This window comes from Dermacentor variabilis, chromosome 4 (genome assembly GCF_050947875.1).
Source record: "Dermacentor variabilis isolate Ectoservices chromosome 4, ASM5094787v1, whole genome shotgun sequence".
NCBI lineage: Eukaryota > Metazoa > Arthropoda > Arachnida > Ixodida > Ixodidae > Dermacentor > Dermacentor variabilis.
In genome coordinates this window covers 140216821-140235569 of record NC_134571.1, presented here as the reverse complement: position 1 = coordinate 140235569, position 18749 = coordinate 140216821, and the positions used below count along the sequence as shown (strand labels likewise).

The window sequence follows — 18749 nt, the reverse complement described above, 5'->3', positions numbered from 1 at the left end:
CCCCTTCACCTGCAGCTCCTTCAGGGCCGCCACCTTTTCGGCAGCCTCGGCTGTCTTCATCGTCACCGCCCATACATGGTTTATTTGGTATGCTCCAAGGGCGACGACGCCAGAGAGCATACCAACAGCTTGAAGCGCGTCTCGAAAATCTTCTACACGAAACGGGCGAACACGAGCGTCGCCGTGCAAAAAAACTGTGTTCAAAACAATACGTCCTGTAGGTAGGCGAGGCAAAATTATTTGGTAATCTTTATCTTCTTCCGTCGAAAGCCTGTTGCCGCGGCTAACAGCCGCATATGCCGCTCCATTGGAGCCCATGATCCCGCGATCCGTTCAGCTCGGGAGCCGGAAGCAGAATGGCCATCCTGACACTGTATACATTCTGCGAGAAGAGCGCGCAGTGAGCGGTGCGTACAGCGCGGTATAAAAAACGCAAAATATTGTGTCAGAAGTGGGATTCGAACCCACGCCCACATACGTGGACCAGAATTCTCGTGTATCCCGCATCGCTGGGCAAGGTTTCCCTTGAGTCTGGCGCCTTAGACCACTCGGCCATCCGGACACTGTATACATTCTGTGAGAAGAGCGCGCAGTGAGCGGCGCGTACAGCGTGGTATAAAAAAACGCAAAATATTGTGGCAGAAGTGGGATTCGAACCCACGCCCACATGCGTAGACCAGAATTCTCGTGTATCCCGCATCGCTGGGCAAGGTTTCCCTTGAGTCTGGCGCCTTAGACCACTCGGCCATCCGGACACTTTTTTTATTTTTTTAAATTTATTGCCGGTCTTCGACATTACTCAGACTGTACAGTTAGCACACACTTGTGTATCACAAATTCCAACCGTTGGAGGAGGAAAAAAAACGGAAGGTGCGTAAGGAAAGAAACCGCACAATAAAGCCGTCTGTCCATATTGGACTGGCTTTGTCATACTAAAATTCCTTCATGGCTGTCAGGGGTTCTAGCCTCGACAGCCAATCCGGTACACATTCTTGTATTTTATGGATTTCAATAAATCGCGACATACATTCCTTGAAGTAAGCACGAGCTGGCCTAGCATCAGCATCGCAATGGTACCCTGCCATACGAGCCCGCCATATACAGTGTAGAGCATTTAACATAACAAAGTCATAGGGAACCCCGTCGTCATCTCTAATGGCCAGATACCTGATACCTTGGGGGTCCACCGGCAGCTCTTTCTTCAGGGTTCGCTTTAAGACGTCCCAGAAGAAAACTGCCGCCCAGCAATGTAGGAAAACGTGATCTATATTTTCGGGCTTCATGTCCAGGAATTCTGGACATTCTCCTTCGGAACTTCACAGCAATGCACAAGTGTGACTCAATGGGAATTTTTTTTTCTAATTTATATTTCAGAATATAGGGCGAGGGTCAAAAAGTTTCAAACGACGACAACAAGAGGGTGGTCCCTTCTAGCAACATATGCATTTTGGCACTTAGTCGGAACATTGGTGGTACGTTAAAGCAGTTAAAGAAAGTCAGACAGGGGCGGTGAAGTCCAACGACAGGAGAAAATCGTTTTGCACCCTCCCGCCAGAGGGCACATTGGCTTAAAAAAGCGCCAAATTTAAACCTTAAAGCGATTTATTACAGCTGACATTGAAAAGGTATTGGTAGAGGGAGTGTTATGCAGCCTGTTTGCACGTGCAGGCTTTTGAGAAGCAGCCGAGATGGTACAGAGTGGTTATGCATGTGCATGTCTTGAGCGTGCCTGGGTGTGGTTCTATGCGCATGTTCGCTCTGTGTATGAGTGTGCGGGCGTGTGCCTCCGTATTTGCGTTTGCATGCGCGCGAGTGCGTGTATGCGTGTGTCAGCGTTCGCGACGTGTGTGAGCGTTCGCAGCGTATGTGGGTGCCTGCGTGTGTGCGCGCTTGTGCGCGCCCTTGCGGTGCATGCGTGGGCGTGTGTGTACGTGTACGCGTGCCAACGTGTGCTTTTCGAGTTTCAGCATGCAGGATTGCGAAAAAATGTGTGCGTGTTTGTGTGCGCATGGATATCTGTGCGTGCGTATTGTGTGTGTGTGTGCGCGCGCGCGTGTGTGTGTATGCGTATGACGGATGGAGAGAGAGTACGTGCGTGTGAGGGAGAGTGCGTTTGCGTGCGAGGGATACAGAGTGTGTGTGTGTGTGTGTGTGTGTGTGTGTGTGTGTGTGTGTGTGTGTGTGTGTGTTTGTGTTTGTGTGAGAAGAAAGAGAGAGACGCTGTTTAGAGACAAGACAAAGCGGACGTTGCGTACTACGCTGCGATGTTTTCCTTTGTTAAACTGTACTGCATGACCAGAATATAAGTTCTTTTAAAGTTTTTTTTTTTCCTTTAAACTAAGTTCTGTGTTATCAATCTCGCACAGCCGGCGTATAATCACTGTCGCGCTCACCTATCACTGTTTCCAGCATGTGTGTGCGCGCGAGGGAAAGAGAGCGTGTGTATACGCGAGGGAGAGATATAGTGTGCGTGAGTGTGCGTGCCAGCGGAGAGTGTGTGCGCGTGCTAGTGCCTCCGTATGTACATATGCTTGCACGCGAGTGCGCGTATGTGTGTGTGAGCGTTCGCGGCGTGTGTGCATGCCTGCATCTGCGTGTTAGTGCATGTGTGTGTGCGCTTGCGTGCTTTCGGCGCATGCATGGCGGCGCGTGAATGTACACATGTGCGACCGTGCTTGTTCGTGTTTCAGCATGCATGCCTGCGGACATAACTGTGCGTATTTGTGTGCGCATGGATATCTGTGCGTACGATGGGCACGATGAAGAGGGCGTGTGAATGCGTTTGAGGAAGAGAGTGTGTGCTCGTGCCAGGGAGAGAGAGTGCGTGTGTGTGTGTGCGAGGGTATTTGCGTGTTTGCGGGTGTGAGCGAACATTTTCCTGCTTACACCTACTCTTGGAAACAAACGCGATGTGGAGACCATTAAAGCCCGTGTTTAAATGCACGAGACAACTACGAATGACACTGCAAAAAGAAAGCGCCTGCGATGTCAGTAATGCCGCCCTTGCCTACCACGGCCCGTAAGAGGCTGCCAAGCAGTTCAACTTCGTTATCTTGCTTCCGTCGGTGGCAGCGCAATGTCTTGAAGGCAATGACGCGCAAAATCTGCACTATCATTCGATCGTGTATCGTTTCGGTGACCAAGCGAGCTTTCGGCAGCGCACGTTTGTTGTTATATTGACATTTCAACTTTAAACGGCTTGCGTTCGGAAAAAACAATGTGAATAAAAATCGACAGTCATCTGGCCGCAAGAAACATGCTCACGGAGCCGTGTCATTCATGACAATATCTCAAAAGGCTGGAAGCGGTCAGGTCGACGTTACCCTCGACCTTTTTCCACGTCAGCGAGGCTTTCAGAGAGCGCTTAATTGCAAGATATTTGTTCTTACTCTTACAGGATCATGTTTCATAAGCATATATTTGCTCAACTATACAATGTCGAAGGCAGGCTCCAAACTACTCATTCGCTTTAGCCACCCAAGATCAATTATTTAAAAGATAATCAACATACATTCGTGAATTACGCGCACAACTGTTCAACTTGCTCCGTATCCGGAGGTTACCGTCTGAACACTCTAATGATAATAATGTCAGGAAGATTTACATTGATCTATTTCTTAAAATTTGGTGCCGTTAAAAAAGACCACCTGTATAATGATAGTGCAGTAGGCATCTAATAAAGCAGGTGCGAATGCTCGGACAGGTTTTCTTGGTGCAATTCAAGTTGATGAACTTAGAACACACGCATCCAAGGATGCACCTCTGTCTTTACAATGTATTCTCCTACATTGTTCAAGAAATGCCTCAGTGCCACGGTACATCACAAAAGGTGTGTGGTAGCATTATTTGCTCTCCCTAATAGATTTCTGAGCGTTCGCGGCATCAGGCTTGGTTTTCTGGCGTCATCAGGAATCAGAACAGTGAATTAGGGTCTGATTTATCTTGCATGAGTAATTGACAAATCGCGCAACAGAAGGTTCCCGGAATGATGTGTGATGACGACATTCTGCCACTATCGAGAATGAATGTGATTTATACACGAGCGAATGTTTGTGGCTACGCAGCGAAAAGCCTAGGCCTTAAGTTTAGCAGAGAGAAATCGGGAATTATGATGTTTAATGAAAAGACGAATAATTACATGGTGTCAATTCAACAGCAAGTCATACGCATAGTCAAACAATGTATATGCATATTCAGCCATTGCATATTTGCTTGCTTACGAGGGTATGGGCCATTCCTGATTATGTCGTTCTGGTTTCGGGTATGAGCCCCCATTGCAACGAGCCACTTTAGATTTTTTCGCCCTAATCAACCAATATATCGTTTGCCAATGTAGCCGTGCGGTTTGGGGCTGCCTCCACCACGGGCACTAGGTCGGAACTCATGTTTCCATTGACTGCATACGTATATCAGCAATAATTCTAGAAAAAAAGCGGTATTTTTTTCTTTATGTGTGAACAATAGCCAGTTAAAATATATTCCGCAAAGCACTCATCCCAATACTTCAGTACTTTTTGTTCTAACACACACGTGCGCGCTACTGTATTTGATATAATGTACCATAATAATTTTGCATTGATTTCCGCCAGGCAGCTGTTCTTATTCTTAATGACGCCAGGAAACCGAGCCTGGTGTCACCAAGCTCATTTGTGTAATCGGGAGCGCGCACAATGTTCTCGCACACCTTGTGTGATATACCGTAGCGCTGAGGTGCTTCTTGTATAACGTAGGAGAGTCCGTAGTAAAAGCAGAAGTGTACTGTTGAGCGCATGTGCTTAAGTTGATGAACTTGAATTGCGACAAGAAAACCCGTTGGAGCATTTGCACCTGCTTTAACAGAAGCGTACTGCACCATGAATATCCAGGCAGTTACTTTTTAACGGCGCCAAATTTTAATAGAGCAATGTAAATCTTGCTGACATTATTGCTATCATTCCAGTGTTGAAATTGGTAGCCTCTACATACGGAGTAAGCTGAGCAGTTGTTTTCGTAATAAACGAAGGTACGATAATTAAATTGTCAATAATTGATCTTAGGTGGGTAACGGACATGTGTAGCTTGGAGCCAGTCCGCGAGACTACCTAGCTGATCGAGCGAATAATTAATAAACATGCTTCTATTTTACAAATCCTTTACAGATAAACTCTGAAAGCATAACTGACGCTGAAAAAGACCGTCTTTAAGGGCGACCTGACAGAGCCCAGCCTTTTGTGATAATGTGATCAATAGCATCACTCCGTGAGTACGTTCCCTGCGGCCAGTGCACTTTTCATGTACATTTGTTTTTTTTTCTAAATCAAGCAGTTTAAACCTTTGATGTCAATACAAAAGCGAACGTGTGCCGCCGAAAGCTGGCTTGGGCGAAGTAGGGGTGCACGACGCAATGATAGTGCAGATTTAGCGCGTCATCGCTGTCAAGACGCAAGGAAGATAACGAACGCGAACCGCTAGTAGCTCCTAGCGCGACCGTGCCGATGGTGATGGTGCCATCGAGACAAAATACAGGGTGGCAATACTGACTGTACAGGCGCTTTCACAGCGAAGCTGTGTACCTCTGCCCCGAAATGCATTTGTCGTGTCAGGGAGCAAGAATTTTGGCCGATCCTGGAGGTTGCGAAGTATCGGGCTGTCACGCGGCGGAGGTGAAGCAGGCTTCAAGTGCTCCGCCAATACTACTACTACTACTACTACTACTACTACTACTACTACTACTACTACTACTACTACTACTACTACTACTACTACTACTACTAATAATAATAATAATAATAATAATAAAGATGCATTGTTTCCCGTCGATGGGCATGCTGGAATCATTTGTGAACCGCACATGCTCTCACGCGCAGAAGGCATTGCCGCATATGCATAGGCGGAAATGTATGTACAACCATACAACATGACTCGTAAGAGGAGAGAGGCACCGACTGTGGAGTGCAGTGTCTGCCGTACAAACGAAAGACGAAATTATGATATCCACTGTCTATATATGTATATTCAGGCACACCCAAGTGTGGTACTGAGAAGTTCATTACCACGCACTTTGCATTGGTTAGCTGCGATGACACTACCTTTGTGATCATCATTGAAGACTTCAATGTGGGCATTTGAAAACCAGAAAATAAATGGTTCACTGAGTTTGTGCATGAAGAATTTGGTTTGGAGTGCTACACCACTCGAAGTAACTCAATTAACCAACAATGGTTGTGCATAGATTCTACTTTGGCCAAGACGTCTGTCTAAGGTTGTAACCGGACCAACCCGTATATATCACAGTAATCACAGTAAGGCTATCGTCACTACCATTACCAAGTGGTGACAGTGACAAGAACTTTATTAGAGTGTCCTGAGGAACTTGATTAGGGGGCACCCGAAGGTTCCCCGATCAAGTTGGTGGCTCCACCCACTACGGGACAGGGAGATGGTGACTCTCCGCGACGTCGCGGGCCCTCTGGATGGCCTGTAGTTGGCTTGTGAAATCCGAGCTCTTCAGCAAGGCGTCCCACTTGGACTCGTTATGAAAGTCGGAGCCCGCGTTGTACGGGCACAGCCAGAGCATGTGGTCGAAGGAGCAGCACGCGTGACCGCATTTGGAGCACGATTGCGGAAAGTTCGGGTCTATCCAACTAAGCGCTCTCGGGGTGAGGTACGATCTCGTCTGTAAAAGCCTGAAAGTAACAGCCTGAGCCCTGTTCAGTTTCGGACTGGGGGGAGGGAATTTTCTCCTGCTTTGTCTGTAATGTGACGTAATTTCGTGAAAGGTTGTAAGTTTATCTTTGAAGGGGCAATCCTGCGGGAGAGCCGGACTGCTAGCTCTGGCGCGGTTCGTGAATTCACGCGCCAGGCAGTTGGCCCGCTCGTTAGGGTTGCAACCCGCTCGGTTAGTTGCATCGTCCATGTGTGCCGGGAACCATGCTATGTTGATATGACCTGCAGTTTCTTCTCGCGTATTAATACGAAAGCATCTGTTAACGATGTTGGCTGCGTGTTTACAAACTAGAGCGGACGAGAAAGCCCTGACCGCCGTGCGCGAGTCAGAGAAAATGGACGCCGGGCCTTTTGCGGCTTGAAGAGCCAAGGCTATCGCGGTTTCCTCCGCCTCGTTCGCGTGTTTGGCGTAGATTGATGCGGCGCTGATAAGCGTTCCGCGCGCGTCAACGACCGTGATTGCAAACCTGTCTTCGCTGCCATATTTGGCGGCGTCAACGAAGAATACATCTGCCCCGTAAGGATCTATTCGTCGAAGGATGGCTCTAGCCCGCGCTCTTCTGCGACCTTCGTTATATATTGGGTGGATGTTCCTCGGCACGGGCTCGACCTTTATACCTTCACGGGCTAATTTAGACAGGGGGTGTCGGTTGAGCGGAGCCTGCATAGGGAGTTGACCAGCTTCATCAAGAATTTTGATTTCCGGCTTAGTTGACGAAAGCCTGGAGATCTGTGCAATAAACTGTGCTTCAATTAATTCGTCTGTGGTATTGTGAATTCCAAGTTCAAGTAGTTTTAATGTGCTAGCGGATTGTGGAATACCGAGTATTCTTTTGACGCCGGACCTGATGAGTGTGTCGAGTTTGTTCTTTTCGATTTTGCTCCACTTGAGGTACGGTGCCGTGTAAGTAATGTGACTGATAAAGAAAGCTTGGAAGACCCTGAGTAGGTTGTCCTCCTTGAGTCCCCCCATTTTGCTTGCGATTCTAGTTATGAGTCTTGGTATGTTTTTCGCCTGCGCGCTCAGCTTGTTTAGAGCTTCTGCATTACAGCCTTTGGCGTTGATTAGAAGTCCTAAAATTTTGATGGAGTTCACCCTCGGAATGGGGTGCCCTTCTCGTGTTGTAATTTCGACTGGCAGCGTTTCCAGAGTGGTGAAAATAAATACAAGACCGCTTGTGTAATCCTGTGTGATGTGCTAGAGCTTAGCTGGTCATCCATCTTCACAGAGTGGAATGCCTTCTAATATTTTTTTTCCTTTTTGCGTCGGTTTCGCTTTCAGAAAGTGATAATATTGTCACAGTCGGTAATGTGGAAAGAAGACGACGCTGATGGTGGTCTGGGAGACGACGAAGAAGTGTTTAGCAATATCGATGCTCTACGCTTGCTGGCTCAGCCATTAAAAGCTACCTGTAAATAGACGGACGCTTCTTCCTTCCCATAACATCATTGGTGGACGTGCGGGGTAATCACTTGAGCAAGACGGAGCTCCGCAGCGGACGTAACCTGGCCGCCATGTCTTCCGAAGGAGACAGTTCAACCGCGGCCCCGTCGTCGCCACCGACGGTCATCCTGGCCCAGCCTCGCGACCCTGGCATTTTTTCCGGGATTGACAACGTTGACGTCGATGACTGGTTACAGAATTATGAACGGGTCAGCGCACACAACAGGTGGGATAACACGCTTATGCTGGCTAATGTAATAATCTACCTCAAGAAAACAGCACGGGTCTGGTTCGAAACACATGAAGAAGAGATTACGAGTTGGGACCAGTGTAAACAGAAGCTTAGAGATTTGTTCGGCAAACCCGTCGGCCGCCAACGTGCTGCAAAGAAGGGCCTTGGGACCCGTGTACAGACGTCCACTGAATCTTACGTGGCGTATATCCAGGACGTCCTCGCTCTTTGCCGCAAAGTAGATAACAATATGGCAGAGGCAGACAAGGTCAGCCACGTCTTAAGGGGCATCGCGGACGACGCGTTTAACCTGCTTGTTTATAAGAACATCACAACGGTCAATGAGATCATTAATGAATGTCGCCGCTTTGAAGACGCGAAGAGTCGCCGCATAGTTCAACAGTTTACGCGTCTACCTAATACCGCAGCTTCATCGACGTGCGAAGACATTTGTCCACCACGTGAGCCCACCTCCTCTGAGAACGTCGTCCGTATCGTTCGGCGAGAAATCGAAGCAGCGCCTCCTGCCACGCCAGTCACGCAGTGCTTTGACGATTCCCGGCCGCTTGTGTCCCTCATTCAGTCGGTCATTCGCCAAGAACTTGCCAATGTAGGTCTTCCGTCCATCTGCTCCGCCAGCCGTCCTGACTTTGCTTCGTCTGCTGCCACTGCCCCTGTTCACCGGAGCCAATGCGGTCCATATCCGAGCTATCGCAACCCAGCCGAATGGCGCACCCATGACGATAGACCAATCTGTTTTTACTGTGGACGTGTGGGCCACATCTCTCGCCACTGTCGAAGTTCCTGGCCAGCCCACTCTCGACCAAGCTTTCGCTCCTACCGCCGCCCGCCACTGAATCCTCGCCCGCCATCACTCTCCACCGAGGTTGAAGACGCACCTGACAACGCTCGAGCCACCGCGACCAGCCGATCGCCATCACCACATAGTCGCCGCTCCCGTTCGCCCCAGCTGCGTCGCTCTCCATCCCCAGCTTACCGTCGCCGCTCTCCGACGGGAAACTAACTGGGGCAGCTCCTGGAGGTGACGCTGCTCTAGAACACCGGCCTGAAATTCCTCTGCTGACCCTGCCTACTAATCGGAACCTTCTGGACGTGGACGTGGATGGTTTGCCCGTTACAGCACTCATCGACACTGGAGCCCAAATTTCCATCATGAGTGCGGAGCTTCGAACGCGATTGAAAAAGGTACTTACTCCTGCTCCGACTCGACTGCTCCAGGTCGCCGATGGTGGAACTCCGGCTGTGCTTGGAATGTGTACTGCTCGTGTCAGTGTCGCCGGTCGCCACACGTCCGTTTTGTTTAGTGTGCTTGAACATTGCCCTCACAATGTGATCCTCGGACTCGACTTTTTGTCCGCCCATTCTGCTCTGATTGACTGTTCCGCCGGTGTTGTGCAACTTGACTTACCCCTGCCTGTTCCCATTGACCTTCCTGCTCAAGCTCCAGCTCAGCTTTGTTCCGCGGATTTTATACGCCTGCCATCTCTTGCAGCAACCTTCATCCCTGTTTTAGCCAGCCCACCTGTACCTGATGGAGACTATGTCCTTACTCCCGCAACGTCAGTCCTGCTTTCTCACAATGTCTCCTTCCCACACACCATCGTTTCTGTTGCGGACAATCAGACATGTCTTCCGATCCTAAATTTCGGACAGTGCCCGCAAGTAGTTCCTCGAGGCATGTCTCTTGCCACGTTGTCACCAACGCACGAGTGCCACATTTCTGCCCTATCTGTTGCGCCGTCTTCGACCACTGCTCATTCTGCGCCTTCTGCATCAGCCCCGACCGAGGACTTTACAAAGATGATTGCACCGGACCTCTCCACCCAACAAGCCGCACAGCTCCGTGGCCTCCTCGAGTCCTACTCCGACATTTTCGATCTGAACGATCGCCCTTTGCGTGAAACTACGGTCGTGACGCATCGGATAAATACCGGCGATGCAGCACCTGTTCGCAGACGCCCATACCGGGTGTCGCCCTCTGAACGACAAGTTATCCAGAGCGAGGTTGACAAGATGCTTGCCAAAGGGATTATTGAACACTCTTCCAGTCCGTGGGCGTCCCCTGTTGTTCTCGTCAAAAAGAAGGATAACAGCTGGCGATTCTGCGTTGACTATCGCCATCTAAACACGATCACCAAGAAAGATGTATATCCACTTCCCCGCATTGACGATGCTCTGGATTGTCTCTACGGTGCCACTTATTTTTCATCTATAGACCTTCGCTCTGGATATTGGCAAATCGCCGTGGATGAAATGGACCGTGAAAAGACCGCATTCGTCACACCAGACGGCCTATATCAGTTCCGAGTAATGCCATTTGGCTTGTGCAATACCCCGGCGACCTTTGAACGGATGATGGACATGCTCTTGCGTGGTTTGAAATGGTCCATCTGTTTGTGCTACTTGGATGACGTCATCGTATTCTCGTCAACTTTTGCGACTCATCTTGAAAGACTTTCATCTGTTCTTTCTGTTTTTCGCAGTGCTGGCTTACAGCTCAACTCGTCCAAGTGCCACTTCGGTCACCGCCAAATAACTATGCTCGGACACCTTGTCGATTCGTCAGGCATTCGCCCCGACCCCGCTAAAGTTCATGCTGTGCAGAATTTCCCTGTACCAACTTGTGCACAGATGTTCGCAGCTTTATGGGCCTTTGCTCTTACTTCCGCAGGTTTGTGGAAAATTTCGCCCATGTTGCCCGTCCCCTGACTGACCTCCTGAAGAAAGACGTTCCTTTGTATTGGGGCTCTGAACAAGCGTCTGCTTTCTCGCAAGTCATCACGCTGCTTACCACACCTCCTGTTCTCGCCCATTTTGACCCCTCCGCTCCGACAGAAATCCGCACTGACGCCAGTGGCTACGGAATCGGCGCAGTTTTAGCTCAACGCCAATGTGGGCACGACCGCGTTATCGCCTACGCCAGTCGCCTCCTCTCTCCCGCCGAGCGCAATTACTCGATTACTGAGCGCGAGTGCCTCGCCCTCATTTGGGCGGTGGGCAAGTTCAGACCCTACATATATGGACGACCATTTACAGTTACAACCGACCACCACGCCCTTTGTTGCCTTTCCTCCCTCAAGGATCCCACCGGCCGCCTCGGTCGCTGGGCCCTACGGCTGCAAGAATACACATACACTGTGGTCTACAAGTCGGGTCGTCTACATCAGGACGCCGACTGCCTGTCTCGTCATCCCGTCGATGTACCGGACGGTTTAGTGGATGTCGCACCGATCTGCGTTCTTTCGCTCTCAGCCTTGCAAGACATTGGCGCTGAACAACGACGCGACGAGTCGTTACGCCTCATTATCGAATGCCTGCTCTCTGCTCCGTCTGACCCATCCCTTCACATGTTCGTACTACAAAATGGCATCCTGTATCGCCGCAACATGCACACCGACGGGCCCGAGCTCCTAACCGTCATTCCGTCTCATCTGCAAAAGATTGTACTGCAGCAACTGCACGACGTTCCCACCGCTGGACACCTTGGCGTCACGCGGACCTATGACCGAATTCGGCGACGGTTTTTCTGGCCGCGTCTCAACCGCTCCGTCCGGCGCTATGTTGCCGCGTGTGAGTCGTGTCAACGCCGAAAAAGACCAGCTGTGCCCACTGCCGTCCAAGATTCGCGTCATCGAAAACCTTCCCCGACCGACCACACTCACCAAGCTTCGCCAATTTCTCGGATTTGTGAATTTCTACCGCCGATTCATTCCCGAGTGCGCACGACTTATGGCTCCGCTCGACGCCCTCCTGGTAAACAAACGCAAACAAGTGCTTCAGTGGACTGAAGAGGCCGCCGACGCTTTCACAAGAGTCAAGTCTGCCCTCGCTGACGCCACGCTGCTTAGACACCCAAAGCCAGACGCACCCACTGCCATCATGACCGACGCTTCAAACACTGCTGTTGGTGCCGTTCTGCAGCAATTCATCGACAATGCGTGGTATCCACTCGTTTTTTTCTCCAAGAAACTGAAGCCTGCGCAGTCCCGCTACAGCGTTTTCGGCCGTTAATTACTCGCTGTTTACCTGGCTATCAAGCATTTTCGCCATTTCCTCGAAGGCCGTGCATTCACTGTCTTGACTGACCACAAGCCCCTTGAGCACGCAACGAATCACTCGGCGTCCTCTTACTCGCCCCGCGAGATTCGACACCTTTCCTACATCTCCGAGTTTACGACAACGTTCCGCCACATCAAGGGCACCGACAACGTTCCAGCCGACGTCCTCAGTCGTGTCAATGTCGTTTCCACGTTGACATCGGAACCTTTCATCATCGCGGCCGGCTTACTCGCCAGTCACCAGCGTGACGACACTGAACTTCGTACACTCCGGAATTCGCCAACGTCCCTGAAATTGGAAGACGTCGTCGTGACCCCAGATGGTACGTCCATCGTCTGCGACACTTCTAACGACACACCCAGCCTGTACATTCCGGCATCCCTTCGCAGACGTCTATTCGAAACCGTGCACAACCTGTCGCACCCTGGCATACGAGCGACACAGAAGCTTCTTTCCAGTCGTTTCGTTTGGCCTCGGCTAAACGCGCAAGTTCGCGATTGGGTTCGCTGCTGTTTGTCGTGTCAACGTTCGAAGATCCAGCGTCACCCCATTCCGCCTGCCAAGTCTTTTCTTCCACCGGATGCTCGTTTTGACACCGTACACCTGGACCTCGTCGGCCCTCTCCCACCTTCGAAAGGTTACTGCTACATACTGACATGCATCGACCGTTATACACGGTGGCCAGAAGCTACACCTATATCTGACATCTCAGCGCCCACTGTTGCAGCAGCTTTCGTGTCTACCTGGATCGCAAGGTTCGGCTGCCCATCCACAATCATCACAGATCGCGGTCGACAGTTTGACTCAGCACTCTTCAACGAGATACTAAAGCTACTCGGAACGACACGTTTTCGCACAACTGCTTACCACCCGCAGTCCAACGGACTAGTTGAACGTTTTCATCGGCATCTCAAGGCCTCCCTTATGTCACATGAATCGCCGGAGAAGTGGGTCCTGCATTTGCCTCTCGTCTTACTTGGCATCAGAGCCGCACTCAAGAGCGACCTAGGTTGCTCCTGTGCTGAGCTAGTTTACGGCACTCACCTACGCCTTCCGTGCGATTTCTTTGTCGCCACCCCCAAAACGCCTATGCCATCACCTGCCGACTACATTGCCGAACTGCAAGCTTTCTTCAGCCAGATACGCCCCGTGCCTACACGTTCACAAGAAGCAAGGTCCCCGTACGTTTCTTCCACACTCCCCTCTGCTACCCACGTTTTCGTGCGTAGCTGTGCCGTGCGGAAGCCTTTGCAGCCACACTACTCCGGGCCATATTGTGTTCTAGAGCGTCGTCCGACGACGTTTGTTGTCAGCGTCAACGGCCGATCAGACACAATTGCCCTGGAACGTCTCAAACCCGCCTACATCGAAGCACCCGCGCCATCAGCTCCACCAGTATGCGACGCGACCCTGCTGCATCCTTCGCCGCCGCCAGTGCACGTGACACCCAAGACCAACGTCAAGCCACGCTGCGTCACGTGGACTTTCCATCGTTCGTCGGAATTTCCTCCTCTCTAGGCGGGGAGCCCTCTGTAGTGGCAGCAGCATCGGCGTCGCACGAGGGATGACGTAGACGCTCGCGTCTACACGAGGCACGAGCGGCTGGCACGCTCCGGCACGGGCTAGCGTTCCGAAGGATTATTATTAAAAAGAATGCTACGCTAAGCGATCGAGTGTTGGTGCTTCCTCTCCTGCGAGAGCCGGACTTTACCGGTCTACGTGGTCGCTCGTCGCCACAGCCTCACTGTTACCAAAGTTAAAGCCCTCGCCAAGCCATGATCAAGAACTTGTATTTACCACGAACGCTTGCTTATAGCACAGGCCTCCCATCGTAGCACACTGCTGTTAACGCCAAAAAGTGCAGAGGTTAGAAGTGTGCTTGAATTGTTTATGAACAGCACAGGAACTCAGCAGCTGGAGACATTGCCATATACGCAGAGGAGAAAATGTATGTTCAACCATACATCCTTGACTCGCAAGAGAACAATGCCACCAACTGTGGGGATGTCTGCACCGTACAAATGAAAAACGGAATTGTGATGTCTAGTGTGTATATATATCTCCAGACACATTGGGCCCAAGTGCATTATCGAGAAGTTCATGACCGCGCACTTTGCATGGGTTAGCCTTGATCATATTACCCCTGTGATCATCATTGGAGACTTCAATGCGGACATTTCGAAACCAGACAAGAAATGATTCAGGAAGTTTGTGCCAGAGTTTGGTTTGAAGTGCCACACCAATTTAAGTCACTCAACTAATAAATAACGGTCGTCTATGGATTTAACTTTGACCAAGATTTTGTATAAGGTTGTAACCGAACCAATACATATCCAGCTTTCCTGGACACGTACCAACTAGCGCCCCAAGCGGCCCCGGCACGAAGCTAGCGCGTTTTCAATGGAACGAGCGGGTTTTTCGCGCATAACAAAAGCTGCAGGTCGATTATCCAAAAACGCAGGCGACAGACGTGTTCTGGAAGACAATCCACACGATCCAAATGCAGTGATCACGTTATGGCACGCAAGAATTTTGTTCCCACAGCGGTTAAAGGTTTAGCAATGGAAGCCTATGGAAACGACGAAAATTTGTACTCGATTTTCGAGGCACGAACGGTGCCTGTAATTAACCTACGACGTCTATCGTAATACGCAGTGCAGCGTATGTAGTCCGGAGACTCAGCTTTCGATTGATGCCTATCTCGACTCTCCACACATGGCGCAACACTGTTCCCAAAAGCGTTTTTTGTAACACTGTCGTAAAAATTTACGTGGTATCTATAAAAAGATGTTCGTACCACAGCGCAAACCCTTGGAAGTCGTGGCCGAGCGGTAGAATTGCGCGCACCTTTAGTCACGCTTCGCGGCGCCCGCGGTTCGATTCTCGCTTCGGACTTTTTTTTTTTCCGCATAGGGCGTAGTTTTGTAGTCTCTCACTAGATGGCAGAAACACGAAACCCAACATTTCCTTTCGGTTCTGGTTTTTCAGCGGCGCAGTTTTTTTTTTACAGCCGCATAGGACTTATAGTTTTATAGTCTGCCACCAGATGGAAGAAACAGAAAACTCATGATTTGCTTTCGGTTCTGGTTTTCCAGTCGTTCTCTTGAAATATTATGTTTTCTATTTTTCCTTCCTAAAACACAGCAATGTCGTGTTCATTTGTTAAGTCATCGCATTTATGAAGGTTTTATTCATTGCACATCATAACTAGAAGCTTGCACAAAGCTTTGTGCTATGCAAAAAAAAAAAAAAAACTTACGTGCTTTGTAGCGTGGAACCTGGGAGAACAAAACGGCCATTCTTATTGCGTCCTTCTGGAAGGTGCGTTTTCTTCGACTTTCCCCTGTCCTTAATGGCACATACTCCGAGCGAATGAGGTCCACCTGGGCCACAATGCCACCCGGTGGCCAGTGCCATTCCTATGCAACATTCGTGCGGAACAAAGTGTCTGCTAAGCTGAGTCGCTGCCCGAACGTTAATTATTTCTAAAGATTCATCCAATTAAGACATGCACCAAATAGGAGAAGATGTGCAGCGTGTGGATTAATAGCTACTGGTAATGTGTTCCCTACAGCCAAGTGGTATGAATCCGTAGGTGTGGCCGTAAAAAAACAATTTGAATAAATGTCCCTTGCTGTGTCTTCCCCGGTTGCTCTACAGAGAAGCTAGCTTGGCTAGCCGTCAGTATTTAGGATCAAAATATGGCGTCGCTCGTTCGGTGCAGTTGCTTTTAATGCGAAGCATTCTTTGGTGAGTGCCCCAATGATCTGGTAGCAACATCGTGCGAAATCGTGTCTGTAACGCCAAAAAACTTGACGCATTTCCCATATGAATACGTAGGTCTTTATAAAAAGGGGTGGGGCGGCCAACTTTAAATTGGAAGTGGCGTCAGCTTAAATTTGGCCGTGATACAAGGATTGGTCAAGTTGAATGTGGTAGTGATATGAGAGTGGCCCAGCCTAAATTTGGGGTGAAATGGTAGTGAGTCAAGCTGAATGTGAGGCTGACATGGGGGTGGCTAAACCTAAATTTGAGGTGATATAGGGATGGGTAAGCCTAAGTTTGGGGGAATATGGGGGGTGGGCCATCCTGGATTTGGAGAGGATACGGGGGTGGGAGAACCTAAATTTGGGAGGGATATGGGGGGTGGGCCACCCTAACCATGGGGCTGATATGGGGCTGGGCGAAGCTGAATCGGAGGTGATACGGGGGTGGGCTAACCTAAATGTGGGAGTGATTTGCGGTGGGCCATCCTAAATTTGAGGTGATAGAGGGGTGGGCTAGCTTAGTTTGGGGCTGATATGGGGGTGGGCGAACCTGGGTTTGGGGATGATATGGGGGTGGGCCAACCTAAATTTGGGGCTGACATGGGGACGGGCTAACCTAACCGTGGGGGTGATGCGCGGGTGGGCCAAGCTGAATTGGAGGGTAAAATATGGGTGGACTAACCTTAGTTGGTGGGCGATTTGCGGTGGGCCATCCTAAATTTGAGGTGATCGAGGGGTGGGCCAGCGTTAGTTTGGGGCTGATATGGGGATGGGCCAACCTACATTTTCGGGTGGTATTGGAGTGGGCCAATCTAAATTTGGTGGTGTTGTGGAGGCGGGCCAATCTGTATTTGTGGGTAATATGGGATTGGTCCTACCTAAATGTGGGAGCAATCTCGGGGTCGGCCAATTTGAATTTGGGGGTGATATAGGGGTGGGCCAACCTAAATTTTGGGGTGCGTCGGCTCGAAATTCGGAGGACGATTTATGGAAATTCGTCTGTGGACCAACTTGAAAATTAGGGGTGGGCCAATTGAAATTCGGGGTTGAGCCCACTTGAAGTTTAAGACTGGGCAAAAAGAAAATCGGGCGTGGCCGACTTTAAACTTGAGGGTGGGCCAATTTAAATTTGAGGGTTTGCCAACTTGAAATTTGGGGGTGGGCCTACTTAATGTTTGGGGTGGGCCAATTGAAATTTGGGGGCCTGTTTACGAATAGTTAGACAACACCAGTGGTGTTTCTGCATATTTTTCATCATCGCAAAGTACGTACATCAATAATTGTTACCTATATCCCTCAAGGTGAGCTACCACTCGAGCCTTCCCAGCCCACTGAGCTAATGATGTCATGGGAGTGCTCTCATCGTGACGACTGCGACGTTCAATGTGGAGATCCACAAAAACAAATCGCAGACCGAGCTGAACATTTTCACACCAATGACATCGCTAACACTACTCGCTCGTGCTAGACGCAACACAAGCTTACAACGATCATAATTCAACTTTCAATCTCACGCTAGTCGACACGTTCTCAGTGCAGAATTTCGTCAATCATCTGAATAGAAACCATGCCGGATGTTTTACTGTTATGTTGGGCCGTTTTTCACGAAAGCCTTCTCCCACAAAGACAATACATTTTTGAGATTGACGAGGCAAACTAGTACATAACTCATACGAAGCAAACGTATAAAGGGTTATAGTGATTTCTCAAAAAATATGTTAGGTAAATAAGATTTCATATGGTATTATTTCGACCGGGCATGACAACGATTTCTTCCCACCTGTCACAGTGCTTTCACCGAAAACCTAATCATTTTTCTCAAACGCGTTGCCCCAATACTACATGTGCTGAATGTACAAAAGTGCGGTGCGTGGTCACAGCTTCAAAGCCAGTCTATTTTGTGTACTGTTGTTGATATTGTAGTAATGTGGAGTTTTTCTCTTCATAAGAGCACAAAAAGAAAAAAAATATATTACAGATAGTAGCTGAGTGCAAAGCACATTGGAAGATCTGAAACCAGCAATTATTTTTAATTTGCGGGTTGGTCTTCTCTGCTGGTAGATCGCTGTCCGATCACTTCAACGCATTTTGTTTGCATTTTGCAAAAACAGATACTACCATTTCATTTCGAGGACCATTATGCCATTCACACGCACAATAAGGACACCAGATAATTGACACTATCAGTTTATAAACTGATATTGTTTTGCTAATTTCAGTGTAGCGTGGTGTCTGCGAACGGAGTATTTTCTTAGTATCAGTCCAGTGTTAGCAGTGAGAAGCAGTTTGGTCTATCATCTCCGTGAGGCCATACTAGCCATTGTAGCGCTTTACTCTAGGCCAAGTGATAAAAACTTGGTGTGGTTCGTCCTTTCCGCAGGTCGTCCATCCATTCTGTTATGGTGGCCATCAACGTTGCGTCCGTCAGGCCTCCTCCTCATTTTAGCTTCACCATCGCGAGAGTGGGCAGAGAAAGGAAGCTTTCTTCACAATCAGCCCCAGCGGGGTTCCACCACTCGTA

General features: G+C 49.5%; 2 non-coding genes across 2 annotated transcripts; both read right to left on the bottom strand.

Moving 5' to 3' along the window:
• Window positions 1–443: 443 nt before the first annotated feature.
• Window positions 444–562, bottom strand: TRNAL-CAA (transfer RNA leucine (anticodon CAA)). The gene is made up of 2 exons: window positions 525–562; window positions 444–489 (listed from the first exon to the last, which is right to left on the bottom strand). It is a non-coding gene; the product is annotated as a tRNA-Leu (tRNA).
• Window positions 563–636: 74 nt separating this feature from the next.
• TRNAL-CAA (transfer RNA leucine (anticodon CAA)) lies at window positions 637–755 on the bottom strand. The gene is made up of 2 exons: window positions 718–755; window positions 637–682 (listed from the first exon to the last, which is right to left on the bottom strand). It is a non-coding gene; the product is annotated as a tRNA-Leu (tRNA).
• Between the last annotated feature and the right edge of the window lie 17994 nt (window positions 756–18749).